Genomic DNA, 23,391 nt, shown 5'->3' on the forward strand with positions numbered 1-23,391 from the left:
TGTTTGGGCTTCCACTGACCCCCTATAGTGCTTCTTTGAAGTTACTCATTCTTGGTTTTATCAAGCAGTAAGGTGAGATTCCACTGCTTGTCTCTTGACTTTTCTCCGGCATTATCAAAACCACCATCTCTTCTTATAATACGCCCATCGCTCTTGTTGTCAAAGCTGATGGCATTCCCTGTTTCGTCCTAGATTTTAGGGCTGTTAGTGTTTTGGTAATTCTCATTGCACTTATGTTTCTTCCACCATTCCACCGGCAGCCAATTATTTTTTTTTCTGTCATTGTCCTAAAGAATGTTTTATTTTTAGTCCCTGTTGGTGAAGCTTTTCAGCTCCTTTTTTTGCCTTCACCTTTAAGCAACAGTATACCTAGTGTGGAATGTCCTTCGGGCTATTCTACAAGTCATGCACTGCCCCTCATGGTCCTATTCTCATTTTGTACAACTTTTTGTGTTCCATAATTCAGGAGACCTGTCAGGCTGATAGTTTGCACCTTTTATAATGGTTGTCTGTGTGTGGTCACAAGGTGTCATGAAATAAACTGCACTGGTGTACATCTGAAGTGAAATACCTGGGTTTTGTCCTGTCTCATGGTCAGAGGAAAATCTGCACTTTTTGCATTGCTGCTGTTCTGGGTCTGCCCCGCCCAGCTACCAAGAAAGACATGCTTACTTTTCTTGCTATGATTGGTCACTGCCGCCAATGGATCTCTGCTTGTTCCTTCTATGACCAGATTTTGAGACAGACCCTGGTTTCTGAAATGACAGCTCTTATCAGATGGACTTATGAAATGTTGGACATTTAAGATGTGCTTTGGTTTCTAGCTCAAGTTTGGTTATCGTAGTGCTCGCTCGACATTTTAACTTCTTGCTAGTGATATTTTCATTCTTGACCTTTTGCTCCTTGATACAGAGATATATAGCTCGATAATTACAGCTGGCACGGTTGTGAATTGAAAATAAATTGGAAAATACAATTCCTTTCTATTGTTTTAGCTGAAATTAGGATGTTGCTAATTTAAAATGTTTTTTCCGGATTTATACATAGCCATCCCAGATCAGTTTTGGCACAGATATTTCTAATGTTTTCCATGGGTCCTCTTTATCACTGCAGAGATAGAGACGCTCCAAAGAGACATTAGCTTTATGCCTTTTTCCAAATATGAGATGGTTATGATATACATTATTTGTAGTTTTGTTTTTTTTATATCAATGTGTTTATTTGCAGAGTTAAATTCAGCCCTGCACACTTGACAGATGGAGTAATAGCTCCACGCTTAAAACTTTATGTTTTGTCTGTGTCATGTCTACTTGTTTTAGTTTAGTGGGTACCCCAGGATACATATTATTGGCCATTTTTAGAGCTCTTTTTCCACTTCTTACTAGCCTAACTGCGCAATGTTCTTTTACTTTTAGCTTTTATATTTTGAATATAGTTTAGTTAGGGGTTATAAGAAAAAGCTTTATTTTATACAGCATTTATTTCGTGGTGTTCCCTACATATGATCCATACATTTCTGAATACATTCAGTACATCAGTATGGTCTCTCTGAAGTGCATAATAGTTATATGCAGCACGAAAAAACATATCCTTTTGGATTGTTCAATTAAGAACCTTAAGTAACTGAGTATCTCTCTTTTGCTATAGCTATGCTAAGTAAATGAATTGGTATTGTTGCATGTTGCCACGTTCAGTGCAGGCAACATGGTTTCTCTTGTTTTCTATCTCTTATTTGGATCACATTGGAGTACAGCTGCTGAATGATATTTGGAATGCTTTCCAAGCATCTCTTTTCAAGTATGCACAGACATCTGGCTGTTCTCCCTTTGAGATTCTCACGGGATGACCTTTCCCCGCCCCATGGGTAGATTTTCCCTTGATACAGGAGGAATACGTCCAAAAGCTAATTGAAATATTAGGGCTTGTTCAAAGAAACGTGTCTTGCACTTCTCCTTTCTCTCCACAGATTCCTACCCATTTTTTCCAGCCTGGTGATTGTCCAGAAGCTTTCCAAGGTTCGGAAGCAGACGGATTTCCCCTTTGGCCTTCCCACTACTGTGATCGCTGTGACCAGGCCCGCTGCACTCACTGAGGAGTTTCCTGTTTGGATCCACGCAAGTCGCTTGAAGAGGGTTAACCTAAAACCCCAGAAGCAAGTCTTCCCTGCGCAGATTTCACCTCCTCCAGTGTAACAACATAATGATCTCATTGCAGCATTCTACCAACTTTATCATTCTCTTACTGGCACCGCTGCTGTTAGTTTTTCTCCCTGTATGGATCATTTCTAACTGGGTCTACAGGGATGATGTGTTCTGGGTCCATGACACTTTCTGCCCATATCCATCTGTAAATGACACTCCTGCTGTAAACAGCACCCCCGACACCTCTTTGCGAACACGACGTCAAGCTGGACTACTCCCTCGCAAAGGCTGTCCTTCAATTGGAATCCAGAAAAGACTGATAGTATGCTACCCTTTGGTATAATTCCAGCAGTGTGCAAGTTGCCACCTTCTCCTTTGAGTATTGTGACATTGTGGACTGTTCATCAATTGATATCCCAAGGCTGTGCCATTGGTCCTCAGAGATTCCTAAAACTAAAGACATATATATATATATATGTTACTGGGGGGCGTGGCTTGGGAGTGCACGAGGATGGTCGGGTAGGGCAGAGGCTCTGTACATACAGACATTAATGACATAAAATACTGAAATAAAATTTTCATTTTAACTGAAGAAACGAAGGAAAATACAACGTGATGGCTTCAGGAAAACAAAACAAGTCTGAAATGGGGATTTCTAATACTGGCAGTGTTAAGAGATCTAAGCCAGAGCCGGCAACACCCTCAAAGTATCCGTTGTCAAGAGAGAAAAGTGACATTGATTTCTGGAAAGAAATACAAGAGATAAAAGAAATTCTTCTAAAAAACGCCAAAAAGCTGGATGAAATACAGGAAGAAGTAATGACTTTAAATAAAAGAACAGAAGTGCTGGAGATTAAAACAACAAAAATGGAAATGAGAATGGACAGTTTTGAAGCAGAAAAAAGGCAATATAAACTGGACAGAGAAAAAATCTTTACACTCACCAGGGAAGTTGAGGATTGCCAGAATCGCATGAGACAGAGTAATTTGAGACTTTTGGGCGTACCGGAAGGGGTGGAGAAAAATAATCCGGTTTCATTTGTGGAAAATTTTTTGATGAAAGTCCTGCCCCTCAAATCCAATTACCCGATAGAAGTTGAACGTGCACATCGCATACCAGTGAAAAGACTGGATACTTTAAAAGGTCCTCGCCCTATAATTTTCAAGTTGCTAAGATACCAGCAAGTTTTAGAGGTGTTAAGAATGGCTAAAGAACATGCAAATTTAAAATGTCAGGATGCCAAAGTTCACATCGTTCCTGATTTCGCTAAAACAACGGCAGATAAAAGGAAAAAATTTCTAGACATGAGGCCGAAGTTAAGAGAAATCGGAGCTAGATTTGGCCTGATATACCCTGCGATTATGAAAATAACTATTGACAACAAAACTATGAGCTTTGATGAACCTGTGAAGTTGGAAATGTTTTTAAATCAAAGGGAGCAGCCGATGTCAATTTAATTTGACTTATTCACTTCCTGGAGTTGGAGTTGATTCTTCTTGGTTTTTATTTGATTTTATTTGTTATTCATCTTTAATATATTTGAGAATCTGCTAACTGACAGTTTGGCTCTGTTTATTTTGAATGGACACTGTGAAATGGAATGTTGATGAAAAAGGCAGTTTGTTTCTCTGTGAGCCTTTAATATCTCTTTCTCAAAGGATGACTTTTAAAGTTGAAATGATTTGTTCCTTTGCTGTTACATATCTTAATAAGATATTAGAATCTCTGATATATGTTATTGCAATATATTCATGAAGATAAGATATTAATATACAGAGCTTATAGTGGCAGATTTGGTTCACGGAAGTTTCGCCCCCCACATTTCGCCCCCAGCAATTCGCCCCTCACATTTCGCCCCCGCACATTTCGCCCCCCGGATGTTTCGCCCCCACACATTTCACCCCCGCACATTTCGCCCCCCGGATGTTTCGCCCCCACACATTTCGCCCCCGCACATTTCGCCCCCAGCAATTCGCCCCCCACATTTCGCCCCCACACATTTCGCCCCCAGCAATTCGCCCCTCACATTTCGCCCCCCACATTTCGCCCCCAGGTATTTTTCGCCCCCACACATTTCGGAGCGCAAATCCTTACCTCACGGGCCCTCAGTCCAGCTGCTGGGGAGGGAGTCGAAGTCTGGCCCCGCCCCCGCGATACGCTAGGACATGAAGGGGGATCGGGGCTTGGGCCAGAGGGAGGCAGGCAGAGCAGCAGGCAGGCGCAAGCTTTCTAAACTCCTGCCCCACTGCTAACCAGCTGCACGGATCCACTTAGTCCAAATCAATGCCATGAGCAGCAGCGCCGAAGTCTGGCCCCGCCCCCGCGATCCGCTAGGACATGAAGGGGGATCGGGGCTTGGGCCAGAGGGAGGCAGGCAGAGCAGCAGGCAGGCACAAGCTTTCTAAACTCCTGCCCCACTGCTAACCAGCTGCACGGATCCACTTAGTCCAAATCAATGCCATGAGCAGCAGCGCAATTTGGTGCTGAGCGGCTTCCTTACTGGCTCCCAAATTCTCGGGAGAATTCTTGGGAGCCAGTAAGGAAGCTGCTCAGCGCTGAGAAGCAGTGCCAAATCGCGCTGCTGCTCGTGCCACTGAGATGGACTAAGTGGATCCGCGCAACCGGTTAGTAGCGGGGCAGGAGTTCGGAAAGCTTGCCAACGATCGGCAGAGGTAGGAAGATAGGGCAGGGAGGAGGAGGGGGGCAGTGTCTGGCCGCGGCGGAAATATAGCCATCACATTTTCAAGATCATGTGCCTAATGGAGAGGGTTCAGGAAACGCTGGTCTAGTAATTCAGCACATTGAAGGCACGCAAGAGAACCAACTGCAGCTGGAGGATGAAAAACGGCGGGCTGTTATTGTGAATCCAGCTCGGGCATGCCTGGAAGCCAGCGATTCAGACACCGCCTCGGACCTGGCGTCAGATGACAGTGATGCCATGGAGCAGAGTCGGGAGGAGACACCGCAGGGGCTGGAACTACCCTGACGCTGGAGCTGCTTGCCAGAATAGAGGGAGGGAGTGGGCATCTGCAAAACAGATGCAGAGAATTTTTACAAAATGCAGCCTAATTTTGGGTCTCTTTTATTTTAAGTTGGTGCAGTTACCAAGCCCCGATCCCGGGGGCGGGGCCAGACTTCGACTCCCTCCCCCCCTTGGCTTCGCTCGCGCACACCAGCAGCTGGACTGAGGGCCCGTGAGGTAAGGATTTGCGCTCCGAAATGTGTGGGGGCGAAAAATACCTGGGGGCGAAATGTGGGGGGCGAAATGTGAGGGGCGAATTGCTGGGGGCGAAATGTGTGGGGGCGAAATGTGGGGGGCGAATTGCTGGGGGCGAATTGCTGGGGGCGAAATGTGTGGGGGCGAAACATCCGGGGGGCGAAATGTGTGGGGGTGAAATGTGTGGGGGCGAAATGTGTCTGGGGGCGAAATGTGGGGGGCGAAATGTGGGGGGCGAATTGCTGGGGGCGAAATGTGGGGGGCGAACCTTCCGGATCCCGGCAGATTTAGATCATAGGTTATGATGAGTTAATGGAGGTTTTGATAAAAATTCAGTACAAAAGATTTCAGTTAGCAAAGATTTTCAAGGGACTCTAGTTTAAGGTTTAGTAGGATTCTTTGAGAATATTTAAAGGGAATATATGTATTTAAAAATAAATAATAACAATAATTAAAAAAAAAAAAAAAAAGGAAAATATATTATTAATGCTTAATTTTCATTTATAGGTTTCTTACAAGTCTGATACTTTTAGCAGACAGAGTTTTACATTCTTTTTTATCATTTATAATGTGAGTGGAAGATCTTTATTTAGTTTCTTATTTTGATTTTTTAATATTTTGAGAATATTACATAAATTATTTATAAAAATACATATGATTATTACATACAATATTGTTTTATAATTGAAGTCTGTATAGAGCTTTTAGTTTAGCTTTACTTGGTCTTGTATGTGCAGTTCCAGGTTTTATCAGCCAATATTAAGGGTGGGAGAGGGAGGGATGGGAGGGGGGTTAAAGGGATTTGATAATTGGGGTAGAGATGTTGGATTGGGAGATATAAATGAAGGTGGTGTTTATTCATTTCAAATGATTTCAGTTTTTTGTTCAGATATAATAATTGGAAGAACTTTTGTAAAAATTATTTGGATTGATGGAGATTAAAATTTTTTCACTCAATGTTAATGGCCTTAATCACCCAGTAAAGAGAAAAAAAATGTTAGCATTTTTAAAAAGGCAACAGGCTGATGTGTATTATATTCAAGAGACACATTTATCAGTGGTTGAATCCAAAAAGCTAGAAGATAATTGGGTGAAACACTGTTTTTTCGCTCCCGCAATAGGGAAAAAGGCAGGAGTGGCTATATTAGTGAACACAAAATGTTTAGCTTAATTTAAAATGATAGATTTTGATCCTTTAGGGAGATGGATACGAGCGGAAATGAGAATGGGAAATAATACTTTGACTTTATTAAATATCTATGCCCCGAACTCGAATCAAAATGATTTTTTTATTAATATACAAAAATTAATACTCCCACTGGCTGCTTCTAATTTAATAGTAGCTGGAGATTTTAATGCTGTTATGGATCCTTTTTTGGATAAAAAACCAAGCAAAAATATAAAATCATTAGGGTTAGATAATTTGGTGAATACTTGTAATTTGAAAGATATATGGCGTATTCTTCATTTTAATGATCAGGAGTTCTCTTTTTGCTCACCAGTTCATAAATCTTTTTCAAGAATTGATTACATATTGGTATCAAATTCCATAGTGCAACAAGTGACACAAGCTTCCATTGATCCAATTATTTTGTCTGATCATGGAGGAGTGTGGATTACACTTACACTAGATAATAATGAATACAATAGATCATTATGGAGGTTTGATAATACATTGGTTTCAGATTCAACTTTTCTTGAAGAAATTAAGTTAAAAATTTTGGAATTTTTCCAAATAAATACCTCAGCAGATATTAATGCGGAAATCTTATGGGATGCATTTAAAGCTACTATAAGAGGTAATATTATTTCTTATTCTGCGTATATTAAAAAACAACTTATTAAACAATTTTCAGATTTGGAAAAAGAAATTAAATTGCTGGAATCCAAATTAATAGATGATTGGAATCACGAAAATTTGCAAACTTTATTAAAGGCTAAAGGCAAATATAATGAAATTTCTTCAAAAATGGCAAGGAAAGATTTGTTTTCTCTGCAAACCTTGTATTATGGAAAATCTAATAAGGCAGGAAGTTTACTTGCAAATTATCTTAAAGCAAAAAAGAGAAGAATAAAAATAAGTGCAATAAAAGATGAGAAAGGAAATATGCATAATCAAACTAATAACATTTTAAATCAATTTTTGGCTTTTTACAAAGAGTTGTATTCTTCCGAGTCTTCTATTGATAAAGTTCAAAAAGGTATGGAATTTTTAAATCTTCTTGAGGGTCCAAAGCTTCCTGATCATATAAAAAGAAGTTTAGAAGAACCTATATCATTAAAAGAATTAGAAACAGCATTGAAGTCTCTTAGAGTTGGATCCGCTCCAGGTGGGGATGGTTTTACTGTGGAATTCTATAAAACATTTCAAAATTCTTTATTACCCTATTTACTAAATTTATATCAGTTTCAACTTAATAAAGGTTGTATTAAAAGTACTATGGCAGAATCTATGGTGATTGTTTTGCCAAAGCCAAATAAAGATCCCACTATGGTTTCAAATTACAGGCCAATATCATTAATTAATGTTGATGGAAAATTAATGGCTAAAACACTGGCATTAAGATTGGCAAAGGCTCTTCCTTACATAATTGATGTACATCAAACAGGTTTCATTGCTAACAAACATTCTTCTAACAATACAAGATTGACATTTCATACATTAAATTTAACTAAAATGATGAATGAACCAGCTTTTGCTCTTTCATTAGATGCAGAAAAAGCTTTTGATAGGGTAGAATGGTCATTCATGTATCAGACTTTGGATTGGTTTGGTGTGGGTCCTGGTTTTGTTCAAATGATTAAAACTTTGTATAGCTCCCCTATGGCAAGATTATACATTAATAATAATTTATCTGAGAGTTTTAAATTACATAGAGGAGTTAGACAAGGATGTCCATTATCTCCTTTGCTGTTTGATATTGTTTTAGAACCCTTATTGATAGCTATTAATCAGACAAGGGGGATACAGGGTATTCCCTTGAAAGAATGGGAATACAAATTATCTGCTTATGCGGATGATATTTTATTATATTTGCGCAATCCAGGTTCATCTATACCATGTTTGTTAGAATTGATTGAAAGATTTGGAATGTTTTCAGGATATAAAATCAATTGGAATAAATCTGAAATTCTTTCGCTTAATGTGCATTGCATAAAATCTATGTTTGATTCATTTCCTTTTGTATGGAAAGAGGATGGATTAAAATATTTAGGAATTTGGATTAAAAATTCAATAGAAGATACAGTAAAAGAAAATGAAAAACTTTTATTAAAAAAGGTTTCGGAATTATGTGAACAATGGAACCCATTACATATATCTTGGTGGGGAAGAGTTCAAACCATAAAAATGATGATATTGCCTGTGGTTTGCTATCAAATGTGTATGATTCCGGTATTTTTTCAGAACTCTTTTTATAAAAAATTGAATGCAATAATTATTAAGTTTGTTTGGCTTGGCAAAACACCTAGAATTGCTTTGGTATCTTTACAGAAATCAATTAAGGAGGGTGGGGTAAATTTCCCAAATTTCTATAGGTATCATCAGGCCTATATTTTACGTCAAGGTATGTATTGGGTCCTCCCAGATCTCATTGAATACACTCCAGATTGGTTATACTTGGAATGGCGACTCCTGTCTCCTTTACATCTTTGTCACATTCTCAGTATCAAGATGCCCAGATTGTATAAAGAAAATAAACTTTTATTAGATACATGGAAAATTCTAAGATATGTAAGTAATTTAACTGAAATTCCTATTAGTAAATCGACAAATCAATCTATATGGCTAAACTCCAAGATTCAGATTGGCGGAACTAAGATTGTCTGGAGGCATTGGTTAAATGCAGGAATACGAACTTTAAATGATGTTATTTCAAATGGAAAAATGCTTGAGTTTACACAATTGCAAAATAAATTTGGACTGAATAAATCACAATTTTATAAATGGTTGCAATTGAAGCAGGCCATTCAGGCAGGGTTCCCTGAATGGAAAACTTTAAATTTTCAATACAGCATGGAATTTTTATGCTTCCAGGCAGATTTTCTGGATCACCAGGCCGCACAGTGGTATAAAGTTATTAGTGAATTGGTTAATAAAAAACCTAAAAATGGTCTTAGGGATATTTGGAGCATTGAGATTAATCATCAAATTTTGGCATCTCAATGGCCACAAATTTGGTCTTGGAGAATAAGATGTACACTGTCAGCATCTATGAGACAAACTTGGTTTTTTCTTTTGCATAGAGCATTTTGGACCCCTGTTAGATTACAAAAATTAAATAGTTCAATGTCTAATAGATGCTGGCATTGTAAGCTTGAAGTAGGGACTTTGGATCATCTTTTATTTTTCTGTCCCTATATATTAGCCTTTTGGAATTCGATCTGGGATCAAATAAATTCTTTATTAGATAATCCTGTAGCATTAACTTATGATACTGTGATATTTGGCATATCTATGAGGAAAAAGAGTCAGATATCGGCAAGTAATAACAAACTTTTATTGATTATGACAGGAGTTGCCATGCAACATATTACTACAAATTGGAAAGATCACACAAGACTTAATTTTAATTTCTGGTGGAATTCACTATGTCACATATATAGAATGGAACGTTCAATAGCAATACAAAATGGAAATTATAAAAGGTTTAATGAAATATGGGGGCCATTGACATTGTTTTGTAATGAATAAACACCATTTTATTAACATTATTTATGATTGGAAGGGAAAGGGGAGGGTTTATATAAATGAAAAAAAATAAATAAATAAAAATGTAAAAAAAAGAAATATGACAAAGATTGATTCAATTAAATAATTGTATGGAAAGGGAGGGGGGAAGAAGGGTTTAGATATATATACCTTTGTTATGATCTTGATAGATTTATCAAGTGATGTTAGTAAATCTATGTATTACTTATATTGTACACTTGTTGAAAGTTTAAAAATGAATAAAGAATTATAAAAAAAATATATATATGTTACTGACTCACGTTGGGGGATAAGTGTGCATTCTGGGGAGTGGTAGGGTGGAATATTGATACTGACTGGGTTTATAAACTAGAAAATACTCTGAAAAACAGTGGAACAAAATGGTAAATCACTGCTTACTTGTATGACCCTTCATAAGGTTGGACACTGTTATAGGAAAAGTGTTCCTGCACAAATTATTAAGCTTTCTCTTACTATTGACAACCCTAGACCTACTGATGAAGGTATGTACATTATGGACATGTGGTTTAAGGGTGGGTCTAGCTACCATCAGTTTTCTTACGGGATCTATCTACCTCCACTCATCTTCTCCCGCCATTTTGTGGGGGCCCCAAAAAATACTAACCCACTGGCTCCTACATTCAATAAACTTACTGACATGATGGCTATTGCCAATCCCACTTTTGAAGATATTGTGGCTGTTGAGGTAGGGTTTTCAGAACGTAACCTTTGGTTAGAATGGATGAAATTCACTGCTGATCAACATAATAAGAGTAATTGTTACATATGTGCTCAAGCTAGACCCCATCTAGGAACTGTACCTCTGGACCTCCCTCCTGGTATCCAACCATGCTTTTTTGGGTTATTTACCAATATCTCCTCTAATTTTACCTATCCTCTTTGTGCACTGCAGTGTTCTAAATACCCTTTGTTGCCAGGACAGCAAAAGCTTGATATTGCCGTTACCATCTATAAGGGCAATTACACATGTCATGTTTCTAATCTGACACAGAGTAGTTTTGTAGGTAATTTACCCCCAGGTTATTGTTCTGTCTTGGCTCATAGGTATGCCCCATTGTTGCTGCATCAGATTTGATATTTACTGGCTTTATGGAGACTTTTGGCTCCCTGTTAAGCTACCCAGCCAGTGGATAGGCCAGTGCACTTTAGCTAAGGTTACTATGCTTCTGCATATTCTTTCTGAAAGGCATCCTTCCTATTCACATGGTTTTTCCTTTTATTTGTCTTGATATAAATCTGATCACATGTATACATAAGATGCTATAGGGGTCCCAAGAGGGGTCCCAGATGAATTTAAGGCCCGAGCTCAGGTTAAGGCTGGGTTTGAGTTCCTTATTCCCTTTATTACTATTAATAAGAATGTTGATTGGATTAATTAAAATTATTATAATCAGCAACGCTTTGTGAACTATTCTAGGCTCCACTTCTTAGATGGTTCTCAAAATCATATGGCCCTAGATATGATTCTAGCTGAGAATTCTGTTAAATTCTCCTCAGTATTTTATGCTGTTGTACTGTTCTTTCTGACAATATAGGTCCTCCTATGGACATTCAGAAATTAGCAGACCTCTTTGCTGAGTTCAAATGTAACTCTGATTTATCTAATTCTTGGGATCAGCACTTTAGTTGAATGCAGTGTTGAAAAAAAAAAAACCTTTTTATTGTTATAATCTCTTATTATTTGCACTCTTATCTTGACTGCTCATGTACTGTGTTATTCGTATTACAGCTCCTAAAAAACCCCTCCTTGAGAGACATATCTAGAGTATCACTCCCTTCCAGCTCATGCTGTGTATTCATGACGTCATTTTCATGACTTAAGAGGGGATTTGAAGGGACACGTATCATGAACCTTGATAATTTTCCTTAGGCATTTGTTGTTTAAAGTTGTAAGAAAACCAGGCCCTGTTTGTCTTTCCTTCCTTGAAGAGAATACTACAAGGACATGAATGTTTAAACAGAGATGTTGTGAAGTGAATTCAATTGTTTTGTTAAGCCGTATTTACAGACAGATTTAGATTAGGGTCTCTGCTGGTTAAGGCTTTTTCTGACCCTCTGTGGACTTCAATCTCCAGATAGGAAAAATGCTGATGTGTTTGAAGTTTCATGTGACCTGTGTCCATATATGGTTTGCATTTACGTCACATGCTGACACATGCTGACAAACCTGATTCATATAAAAGATGTGAAACTCATAATAAAATTTGGACATGTTTTGGAAGACGATTTCTGGTCTTTAAGATGTGTCCCCAGGTACCTGACTTCCAAATGACAGAGACAGAGAAAGTTTGGGGCAGGAATTGGGACCTAAATCCTTTTCACTGATTATGAAACTTTACTTTAAAAATAGGTTAATGAAATTTTGTGGGGATTTGGTTAGGATTTTTCCGGATGTATCTAGAACCACTCAGTTGAGGAGGAAATAATTTTTGAAATTGAAAGATAGAGTGTTGGCACTGGATGCATCCTTTTACCTGAAATTTCCCTGTAAATGTTTGATTAAGTTACAAGATATTGAGTATTCATTTTGGGACCCCATACAATTACAACAATTCTTAGTTGCAAGAGAATAAAAATAAAAATATAAATGAGATTTGTTAAATCTAGCTGAGATTATGAGGAGAATAAATATAAGATATCCCTATTTTTAAGGAATGATTCAAGGTTCTTTAGTGTGAACCAAGAATTTAATGTCCTTTATTTTCTTGAACTGTAGTTAATTAGAAATAGCAAGGTACTCCCCATTAAAAGGAATTATGTAAGTATATTTGATTATGTATTGATTTATGTGATTTTCCTTTTTTCTTTTGAAGTATTGGATATTGTAATGTATTCAAAATTATTAAAAAAAAAAAAAAAAAGCATGTAGCGCGGCAATGCAGCGCGCGCTAAAAACACTAGCGCACCTTAGTAAAAGGAGCCCTTAGTTGTAATTATTTTTTATGTTTATTTAAAGCAGGGGTGTCCAACCTGCGGCCCAGTGAAGTATTTTGTGTGGCTCGGTTGAGGGCGATGTAGTATTTTCCTCTGCTGCCCCTGGGTGTTTACTGTCTTGCCGGCTCCCTCCTCTGTCTTGCTGCAGCATTTGCGCTTTTGTGCGACCCCAGAAACATTTTTTTCAGCCAATGCAGCCCAGGGAAGCCAAAAGGTTGGACACCCCTGATTTAAAGAGTTTGATATACTGCTGTAGCCATTAGGATCAAAGTAGTATAGAATTAAAAATAATTTTAAATGAACAAGAAAAGAATTCCATTAATAAATAAGAAAGAATATATCCAATCAGTAAAACAAACCCAGGTAGACCTTTTATGGTCCACCTTTGAAACCCCAGATTGGTCAGTTTTTTCTAAACTATTTCATAGATATTCTATGCATGCAGCTTATTTTAAAAAATTAAAAACTTTTACTAATGTTGACGGGGGTTGCCATTCAACATATTACTGGAAATTGGAAGGATTATACTAAGCTTAATTATACTTTTTGGCGGAACTCAGTCTGTCATATTTATAAAATGGAGAGAGTGCTTGATATACAGCAAGGAAATTATAATAATTTTAAAAAGATTTGGGGGCCATTGATTACATATTCTAATGATCAGACACCTTAACCACCCCCTTTTTTATTATAGTCAAATATATTTTATTGAGCAATCAAGAAAGCAACAGGACAACATAACAAAGTACAAAACCAGCTCAACAGATTTTGAAATATCCCCAAAAGAACCCCTCCCATATGGTTATAAGTAGGGTGGGATTGGGATATATGATATTTGTTTTAACTGGTTTATTATTAATTGGTGGGATGGGTAGGGAGGGATTCTTTTATGCTTGATGATTATAAGTAAGAATGTCAAGTGATTTGTACAATTTATTTTTGATTGAATATTATATACTTGTTGTAAGATATGAAAACGAACAAAGATTTTTAAAAAAAGAAACCCCAGATTGGTCAGTTTTTTCTAAACTATTTCATAGATATTCTAAATCTTATTGTATTTTAGATTCCTGTCCTACAAATCTTATGGCTAATGCACCTTCAAGCTTTAAGCTGAAAATGTATGAATGGTTATCTGATTCTCTGGATAAGGGAAGGTTTCCATTAGAGGAAGGTAACATAGTTATTACACCACTAATCAAAAATATTAAAGATTCACCCTCTTTACCATCAAATTATAGACCAGAAGCGTCTTTTCCTTTCTTTGTAAAGATCATGGAGTGACTGGTCCAACTTCAACTAACCAAATACTTTGAGCAATATTCCTTACTACACGAGTCTCAGTCAGGTTTTAGATCTAATTTTAGTACTGAGACAGTACTGGCAACACTACAAGACTATCTTAATAGTCTATTAAGTAGGGGTATTGCTGCATTGGTTCTCCAATTCAATCTGAGTAGAGCATTCGATTTGGTGGACCACTTTAAATTACTTGAAGTTTTAGATGCACTAGGAATTCAAGGAAAAGTTCTTTCATGGTTTAAAGGGTTTATTGAATCTAAATCATACCAAGTCAGATTTAAAAACTTATTATCAAATACTTGGAAGAACCCTTGTGGAGTTCCCCAGGGTTCTCCACTTTCTCCTACATTGTTTAATGTTTATCTCTCTTCCTTGGGTTATATATTAAGTGACTTGGGCATGAAATTGTTTAGCTGTGCAGATGATATCACAATTATCATCCCATGCAATACAGTTTTATCCAACAGTACTCAAATTATTGAGTCTGTACTGAATCTAATGGATTCTTGGATGCAGGAATTGAAATTGAAATTGAATCAAGATAAAACCAAATTATTTTTTGCATCTTCATAAAAGAATTGCATTGAGCCATTAATTAGGATAAATTTATTATCTTATACCATATGTTCAACAATTAAAATATTAGGCGTAGTTTTTGATCGACATCTGACCATGAAGAATCAGATTGATGGTGTGGTTCGTAAGGGATATTACACTTTGTGAAAATTACGTGTTATCAGACCATATTTTGAAACTTTTGTTTTTAAAATTCTTGTTCAATCTGTACTGTTAAACCCTCTTGACTACTGTAATATCATCTACTTGTCAAGTACCAAGAAAAATATAGACAGACTCAAACTAATACAGAATACTGCAGTCATACTAATTTATGATCTGAAGAAATATGACCACATGACTTCACTCTATTGTGAGCTGCACTGGCTCCCAGTAGAGGCATGAGTTGTTTTCAAGTTGGGATGTTTGTGTTATAAAGTTGCTTTCAGATTAACCCCATCATATCTAGTTGATATATTTCTTATAGCACCTTACAAGAATAGTAGAAAGTCACACGCTGTTTTTTTCAACCAGTTAAAGGCAAAAGTAAGAAATATCTTGACCATACACTGGCCTATCAAACAGCACATCATGATAAAGATTTTCAGCATTTAATACATACATCTTCTTCTTATGAACAATTTAGAAAACAACTGAAAACTTTTTTTTTCAAAATTTCTTATGAATAATCCAAAAAATAACTGAAAATTTTCCTCTTTCCAAAATTTCTGACCTAATATTTCTTATTGTACGTTTTTGATAAAGTTTTGTATACCGCATAGAACTTTTGGTCTAGAAATCCGGTGTTATGTTATGTTACTTCAAACAAAAATTATCTACCTAGTCAGTGAAAGGGTGGTCCCATTCCTAAACCTGTCCTTCAAAAGCAATCCAACAAAATGAGCTTTTAACAGAAACTTTTAAAACCTTTTTAAGTTTGCCTCTGCCCCAAGAATAAGTGGAAGTTAATTCCAGAGGTTGGGGGTTAGCCAAAAAAGGCAGATTCTTGAGCAACTTTAGAGGGATGAAGAATATCCATACAGAAATCTGCTGGAGATCTAAGAGTTTGGTTAGGTACTTATGATGAACCTGGAGGTGCTAGATAACGGAGTCTGTTCATATTTGCTCTATGGACCAAAATTAAAATTTTTAAAAGAATATGAAATTTAACTATAGTTTAGCTCCCTTCTGTGTCATCCTCTTCATACCTTCATGATAGGTGGGCCCTGAAGCCACAATAAACCAGAGCCATGCAGCGGGTTAAGGTGAACAAAATAATATTTTACTGAAGGCATCAGGTAGGGGTTCTGTACGATTCACAGGTAGGAAAGAAAAGTGAATACACATTCTAGTTCTTTTTTAGAAGAGTGTCCTTCTGTGGCCTGCTCCTGCAGGGCCACAGTATGCAACATACTTTGCTAGACTGGTCTGACTCTCCAAAGTTACCAGAGCAATTGTCAGCCATTCAATGAGGCCAGCCTTTGACTGACTGAATCAAAGATACCAAATTGCAAAGTTCCAAGACAATTATGGCTTACCTGATTGTAGCAGTTGCAATTCATAGACAGGTGGTGAAGACATATGTAGTGGAGCTTCACAGCTTCCACCTGGACCTCCTTAACCTAGCTGTGCCCTGGGCTTTTATACTTGACCATGACCTCCTGGCTCCACCTCTCCCATTTCACTTCTCCTTTGGGAGGGACTGTAGGTTTTAAGATGGCTCTGTCATGGAGTATTTTTAAGGGGAAGTGGCAGCAGTCTATAGATTCCCTTATACCCTTACAATTTTAATTTCTTTTGTAAACCTCTTAAACACTGTTATAATTTCCAATATATTAAAGAAATGTAAAATTATTCTTGTTCTTTGAAATGTCCCATTGTTTTGGAGTCACCAGTAAGTGTGCCTGCATCTCCCCTTCTTGTCAACAGAAAGCATGATTGCTTACCTGTAACAGGAGTTCTTTGTTGACAACAAGGGCTTTCCCCCTTGAGGGTTGATATGAAATTTGCCCAGTGCTGCAATTCCTAGGCATGCTTACAGATCCTTAAGCAAAGGTTTCCTGAACCATGGAAGAGCAGTGCACACAGAATCCATCTGGATGATGTCACCAATAAGTGTGGCTGCATTTAACTGCTGTGTACTGTACAGAAAACTTCTGTTACAGGAAATAAATTATTCTGTTCATTACAGCAGTGTTTTTCAACCTTTTTTGGGCAAAGGCACACTTGTTTCATGAAAAAAATCACGAGGCACACCACCATTAGAAAATGTTAAAAAATTTAACTCTGTGCCTATATTGACTATATATAAAGTAATTCTCTTGAATAGGAATCAAATAAACACAAAGAAAGTATTTTATAATGCTGCCACCGCCAACAACACCGTTGGCGGCGGTGGCACTCAAGTAGCTAAAGAGCCGCAGTTTGCCGGCCTAGGGACAACACTGGAGGGTGGCCAGCTGTGCACCCCCTTGGGACGTAAACCCGGGGTGGGGCAGACCGCCCCCCCCCACCCTGGTATGCCACTATCTGTACCTCACTCCCTCCCTATGACCAAAAATTCTCCTTTCTTCTATTCCCCGTGTACACAACCATCTCTTTCCCTCCCTTCCTCTCTCCAAAGTCCATGCCTTCTGTGTCCAAACACTCATTCCCTCCCCCACCTCAGCATCTCTTTCCCTCCCTTCCTCTCTCCCAAGTCCATTTCTTCTGTGTCCAAAAACGCATTCCCTCCCCCACCTCAGAATCTCTTTCCCTCCCTTCCTCTCTCCCAAGTCCATTTCTTCTGTGTCCAAAAACGCATTCCCTCCCCCACCTCAGCATCTCTTTCCCTCCCTTCCTCTCTCCCAAGTCCATTTCTTCTGTGTCCAAAAACGCATTCCCTCCCCCACCTCAGCATCTCTTTCCCTCCCTTCCTCTCTCCCTCCCTTCCTCTCTCCCAAGTCCATTTCTTCTGTGTCCAAAAACGCATTCCCTTCCCCACCTCAGCATCTCTTTCCCTTCCTTCCTCTCTCCCAAGTTCATGCCTTGTGTCCAAAACGCACTCCCTCCCCCCTTTTGTGTTCCGTGTTTGCCTCCCAGCCAGTGTTCCCTCTAAGCGGGCGGGTGTTGTGAGCAAACTTTTTTCACTGTGAGCTAAAAATATCGGGCGCCAGCAAGTTATGAGCCAAATAAATATGTTGCTTTCTACCACAGAACTTCCTTACGTTTGTATGGAATCTATCCCCTTTCAACTTTAGAGAGTGCCCTCTCGTTCTCCCTGCCTTAGCTACTAAGTCTATTCCCTTCAGTACCTTGAATGTTTCTATCATGTCCCCTCTCAATCTCCTCTGCTCAAGGGAGAAGAGGCCCAGTTTCTCTAATCTTTCGCTGTACGGCAACTCCTCCAGCCCCTTAACCATTTTAGTTGCTCTTCTCTGGATCCTTTCGAGTAGTACCGTGTCCTTCTTAAAGTACCAGTGCTGGACGCAGTACTCCAGGTGAGGGCGTACCATGGCCCGGTACAGCAGCATGATAACCTTCTCTGTCTCTTCAGTCCAGCATCTGCCCCTTCCATTCACTGTCTGTCTTTCCCTGCCATCTCTCCTCCTGCCCCCCCCCACCCCCCAATTTGGTCTAGCATCCATCATCTTCCTTCTGTTCCCCTCATGGTCTGGCATCTCTATCCTTCCCTCCCCCCTGTGGTTTTTAGCATATCTCTCTTCTCATTTCCTCCACTCAGATCTGATCATTCTCTGCTCTCTCTTCCCTTTTCTTCTCTGGTCTTCCTTCTCTATTTTCTGCCTCCATCTAAATTAAATTCTTTCTTACTATTTAGTCCCGTTTCCCTCTTTTCACTGTGTCTACACACAGCTTGTCACCCCTTTCCCTCACCCCTCCATTATCTTACTATTTTCTTCCCCCTTTATTTATCTCCTCCTTCCATCCAGTATGTGTTCTTTCCCCACTTCCATTCAGCATCTGCTCTCCCTTCTCAACTGACATCCATCTGCCTTCTGCTCTCTCTCCCTTCTTCTCACTTCCATCATCTGTCCCCTTCTCTCTCTCTCTCATCTCCTCCATTCCATCATCTGCCCCTTCTCTCTCTCTCTCTCTCCCCCCCCCCCAACTTCCATCATCTGCCCCCCTTCCCCTCACCTTTGTGGGTCACTTTCTTTCCCCTGAGGGTGGCTCATGTCACAGGGGAAGCTTTGGCCGAGCAGAACCGCTTGATTGACAGTGGAACTTACTTGATTGATGTCGATGCTGGGGCCCGTTGCCGTTTGAAGGAAAAAAAAAAAGGTGGAAAAAAGGAACCTGTAAAGGCGAGAGGAAGGGAAACCTCCAGGACAGCTGCTTTTTGCCCTCCTTCAGCGGCCCAAGAGTTCAGACCAGCAGCGGCAGCTCTGTATGCTTTTAACTGCCGGGACTCCTGCCTTCCACCGCGTTTGCCTCCTGCCTTGTCTCCGCACCTCCAGACCAGCAGCGGCAGCTGTGTATGCTTTTAACTTCGGCACAGAGCTGCCCCTAATCAATAGTTTAGCGCGGTTTCATGAGGCAGCCTCGGGGCCTTTGATAGCCGGCCCGCTTCGATGATGCGATGTGGGCCGGCCTAGCAAAGGCCCCGAGGCTGCCTTATGAAACCGCGCTAAACTATTGATTAGGGGCAGCTCTGTGCCGAAGTTAAAAGCATACACAGCTGCCGCTGCTGGTCTGGAGGTGCGGAGACAAGGCAGGAGGCAAACGCGGTGGAAGGCAGGAGTCCCGGCACAGCGACTGCAACAGGAAGTTGCAAGTCAGCTGACGCCGGCCTTTCGTTGCGGCGGGGACCGAATCCTTCGCGGACCGGCAAGATTTTGTTTGCGGACCGGCGGTTGAAGAACTGTGCTCTACACTGTGTGCGCTGTGACGAGAAACATGTGCGCTGCGAGGTAATATTTTGTGCGCGTGCGCACGTCAACGCAGCTTAGCGGGAACACTGCTCCCAGCCCATCTTTGCAACTTTCTCAGCAAAACGAAGCTCAAGCCGCGAGGCTTGTCTTCTGCTTCCTGTCTGCCCTGCCGCACACAAATAGCCGAACGGAAGTATTCTCAGACGTCAGCGCTGACGTCGGAGGGCAGGCTTTGCTTAAGCCCTCCCTCCGACGTCAGCGCTGACATCGGGGAACGCTTGCGATCGGCTATATGTTAGCTGCAGAGCAGGCAGGAACAGAAGACGAGCCTCGCGGCTCGAGATGTATTGAACTCCACGGGTCCCCCGTCCAGCTCTCTCCTGTCCACGTGGGGCGGACCGCCCCTCTCCCTAGACTGGTGGTACTGCCCTGATGGCGGCCCTGACCGTACGGCACACCAGGCAACATCTCGCGGCACACTAGTGTGCCGCGGAACAGCGGTTGAAAAACACTGCATTACAGTGACTCAAAAGTCCAGATACAGCTCTTCCTTTCCCCCAGGTTTATTTGAAGATACAGAAATCAAGAGGTGATTCTTCCCTCCACCACTTCTCCCACTCAGTTCTCAAGGCAACTGTAATTCAGTTTTTGTTCTCTTCTCTCTTCCTCCTCCCACCAAATTGCAGGAGAGTATGAGTTAGTCTTGTTTTTTTCTTCCCTACTCACAGTAGTTGTATGTTGTAATTTATCTCCCAAGTCAAAGGCAGTGGAATGCCTTTTTTTTGGGGGGGTTCCAGACCCCACCTCCATAATAATAGTACTAATTGTAATGCCATTTTTTCCTTTCATTTTTCCATGCAATATATTTTTTATTAACCACAAAATTAAATTACACAAAGCATTCCTAAATGCCATGTTCTGACTGCCATGTCCTAAATGTCATATTCTGAAAGGAGTTTTTCCTCTCTCTGTCTCTTAAAGTAGCTAATACAAGGCTAATCAATATCAATCTATCTCTATTTAAAGTGTAGTAAAAATCAAATACCCACACTGTCACATAAAAAATCTCTCCTTTCTAAGCCTCCAATGACTGCTGCTTTAATAGGAATTCCATCTACTAGTTTAACAATATTTAATTCAGTTGTACCATTCCATATCTAATTAACTCAAAAAGGTGCACATGGCATCTGAAAAATGAAAATTGTCATGCTACTAAAATATTTCTTTTACTACTGATAATGGGCTATAAACATTTGGAACAGCCCCCCCCCCCCAGTCTCCAGCCCACTCCCCTGATGTTCTCCCAAGAAGCCACAGTGCAACACTGGAGAAAGAGAAAAAGCAATGCACGTTCTCCTGTACTGTGCAAAAGATATAGATAGCAGAAGTAAATTTCAAAACCTGAAATTACACCAATTGTTTTCTAGTATGTGCCGAATAAGAAATAATATGACCTCTCATAGTAGCTTTAAAAGCATCCCACAAAATTTCAGTATTAATATCCACTGTATTATTAATTTTGAAGAATTCAAATATCTTCGCCTTAAATTCTTCAAGAAAACTGAATCTGCAATCAATGTATTATCAAATCTCCAAATTGATCTTTTTATTTCCTGTTTATCTAAACTACATTTAATCCAAACCCCTCCATGATCTGACAAAATAATTGGATCAATGGAAGCTTGTATCACCTGTTTTACCAATGAATTTGAAACCAAAACATAATCAATTCTTGAAAAAGATTTATGAACTTGTGAAAAAAAGAAAATTCCTGATCATTAAAATGAAGAATTCGCCATATATCCTTTAAATCACAAGAATTTACCAGATTTTCTAACCCTAAAGATTTTATATTTTTACTTGGTTTTTTATCCATAAAAGGATCCATTTCAGCATTGAAATCTCCAGCTACAACTAGATTAGAAGCAGCCAGTGGGAGTATTAATTGTTGTAAAGATTTAAAATAATCATTTTGGTTCAAATTAGGGGCATATACATTAAACAAAGTCAAGGTATTATTTCCCATTCTCATTTCCACCTTAATCCACCTTCCTAAGGGATCAAAATCCAACATTTTAAATGAATCTGAACACGTATTACTTATTAAAATAGCAACCCCCGCTTTTTTCCTAACTGCAGGGGCGAAAAAACAATGCTTTACCCACTCTCCTTCGATTCTTTTTGATTCAACATCTGAAAGATGCGTCTCTTGGATAAAATATATATCAGCTTTCTGTTTTTTTCAAGAAAGTAAGCATTTTTTTTCTTTTTACTGGATGATTGAGACCATTAACGTTAAGGAAAAAAATTTTAGTCTCCATTATACCTAATAATTATCAAAAATCTCTTCTCAAATGTAAAGAATAAATAATAAAATAAGTCATGATTAAATGCCATTTTCCATACCCAATCATTTAGAACAAAACACCTCCCCCAATTATCATCATTCCCCTTATTAATACCCATTCCACCCTTCCCCCCCTAAATAACGACATAAATCACTTGGAACCGCACATATAAGTTCAGATGAATCAAGAAAGTTCCCGAACAGACCACAATATTAAAACAATATTATAATACATTAATCATATTATATAATTCTCTTATTATTGTTATAATCAAATCCTTAAATACACATCAAAAACCTTAATGTCCAAATTTCCAATCTATAAAGATCTAATTGATCTAATATAAAGATAATAAGAAAAACTACCTTGCTTAAATAGTCAATAAATAAATATTCTAAATATCCTCTAATACTAGTATTTGAATGTATAAAAAGGAGACAAATTGTAAATCTATAAATTATTCATAATAATATCAAATATCTTCTGATCATATATAATCATTAACCAACCCCCTAAAAATTATATAGATGTTAATTAATAAAATTTTTATAACTAAATATCATATTAATTCGATTCATGTTAGAATTAATTATCCCCTAAGAAATACATTCTTTACTTGTCATTGAAATTCAATAAACTAAAAATTCAATAAACTAATTCAATAAACTAAAAATTAAGATATATATTCTTATGCAAAATGAGTTCAACAACTACATCAAGGGTAAATTCATTTTTGAAAGAAAAAAAAAATACATCAAATGAAGCATTCTACATTGAAAGTTCCTAATAAGTCTATTCCTTGCACTCAACTTTATTTATCCAATTCATCAGGGATTCATAGTTATAAACAGAAATGGAGTCATAAAAACTCCATATTCCTCTTCCTCTTTCTCCTCTCTTCTTCCATCTTCTTAGTCATATTTCGTTATTCGAGAACCAAACACTCAATGAATATTCCATAAAGTTATATACATTCATTAAGGTATGTTAACTGAAGACTATGACTAATCAGATATTTCATTTTATGTTATAATGTAATCAAAAATATCCAAAGAGCAATAGGATTATTCCCAACTGTCTCAAAAAAACAGGAACTTCAGAGGTCAAACTTAATACCGTACATCCCATCCAGAAGGAGGATGGATTTCTGTTTACCTTAATATATCTAAATTGAAATTTTGGGAGCCATAAGGGATGAGCAATAAAACATAAGGAATGCATATCATCTCCTAATATGCAATAACCATGTCATATGCCTATCAATTATATATGACATTCCTGTGTACAAGA

This window comes from Geotrypetes seraphini, chromosome 5 (assembly GCF_902459505.1).
Source record: "Geotrypetes seraphini chromosome 5, aGeoSer1.1, whole genome shotgun sequence".
NCBI lineage: Eukaryota > Metazoa > Chordata > Amphibia > Gymnophiona > Dermophiidae > Geotrypetes > Geotrypetes seraphini.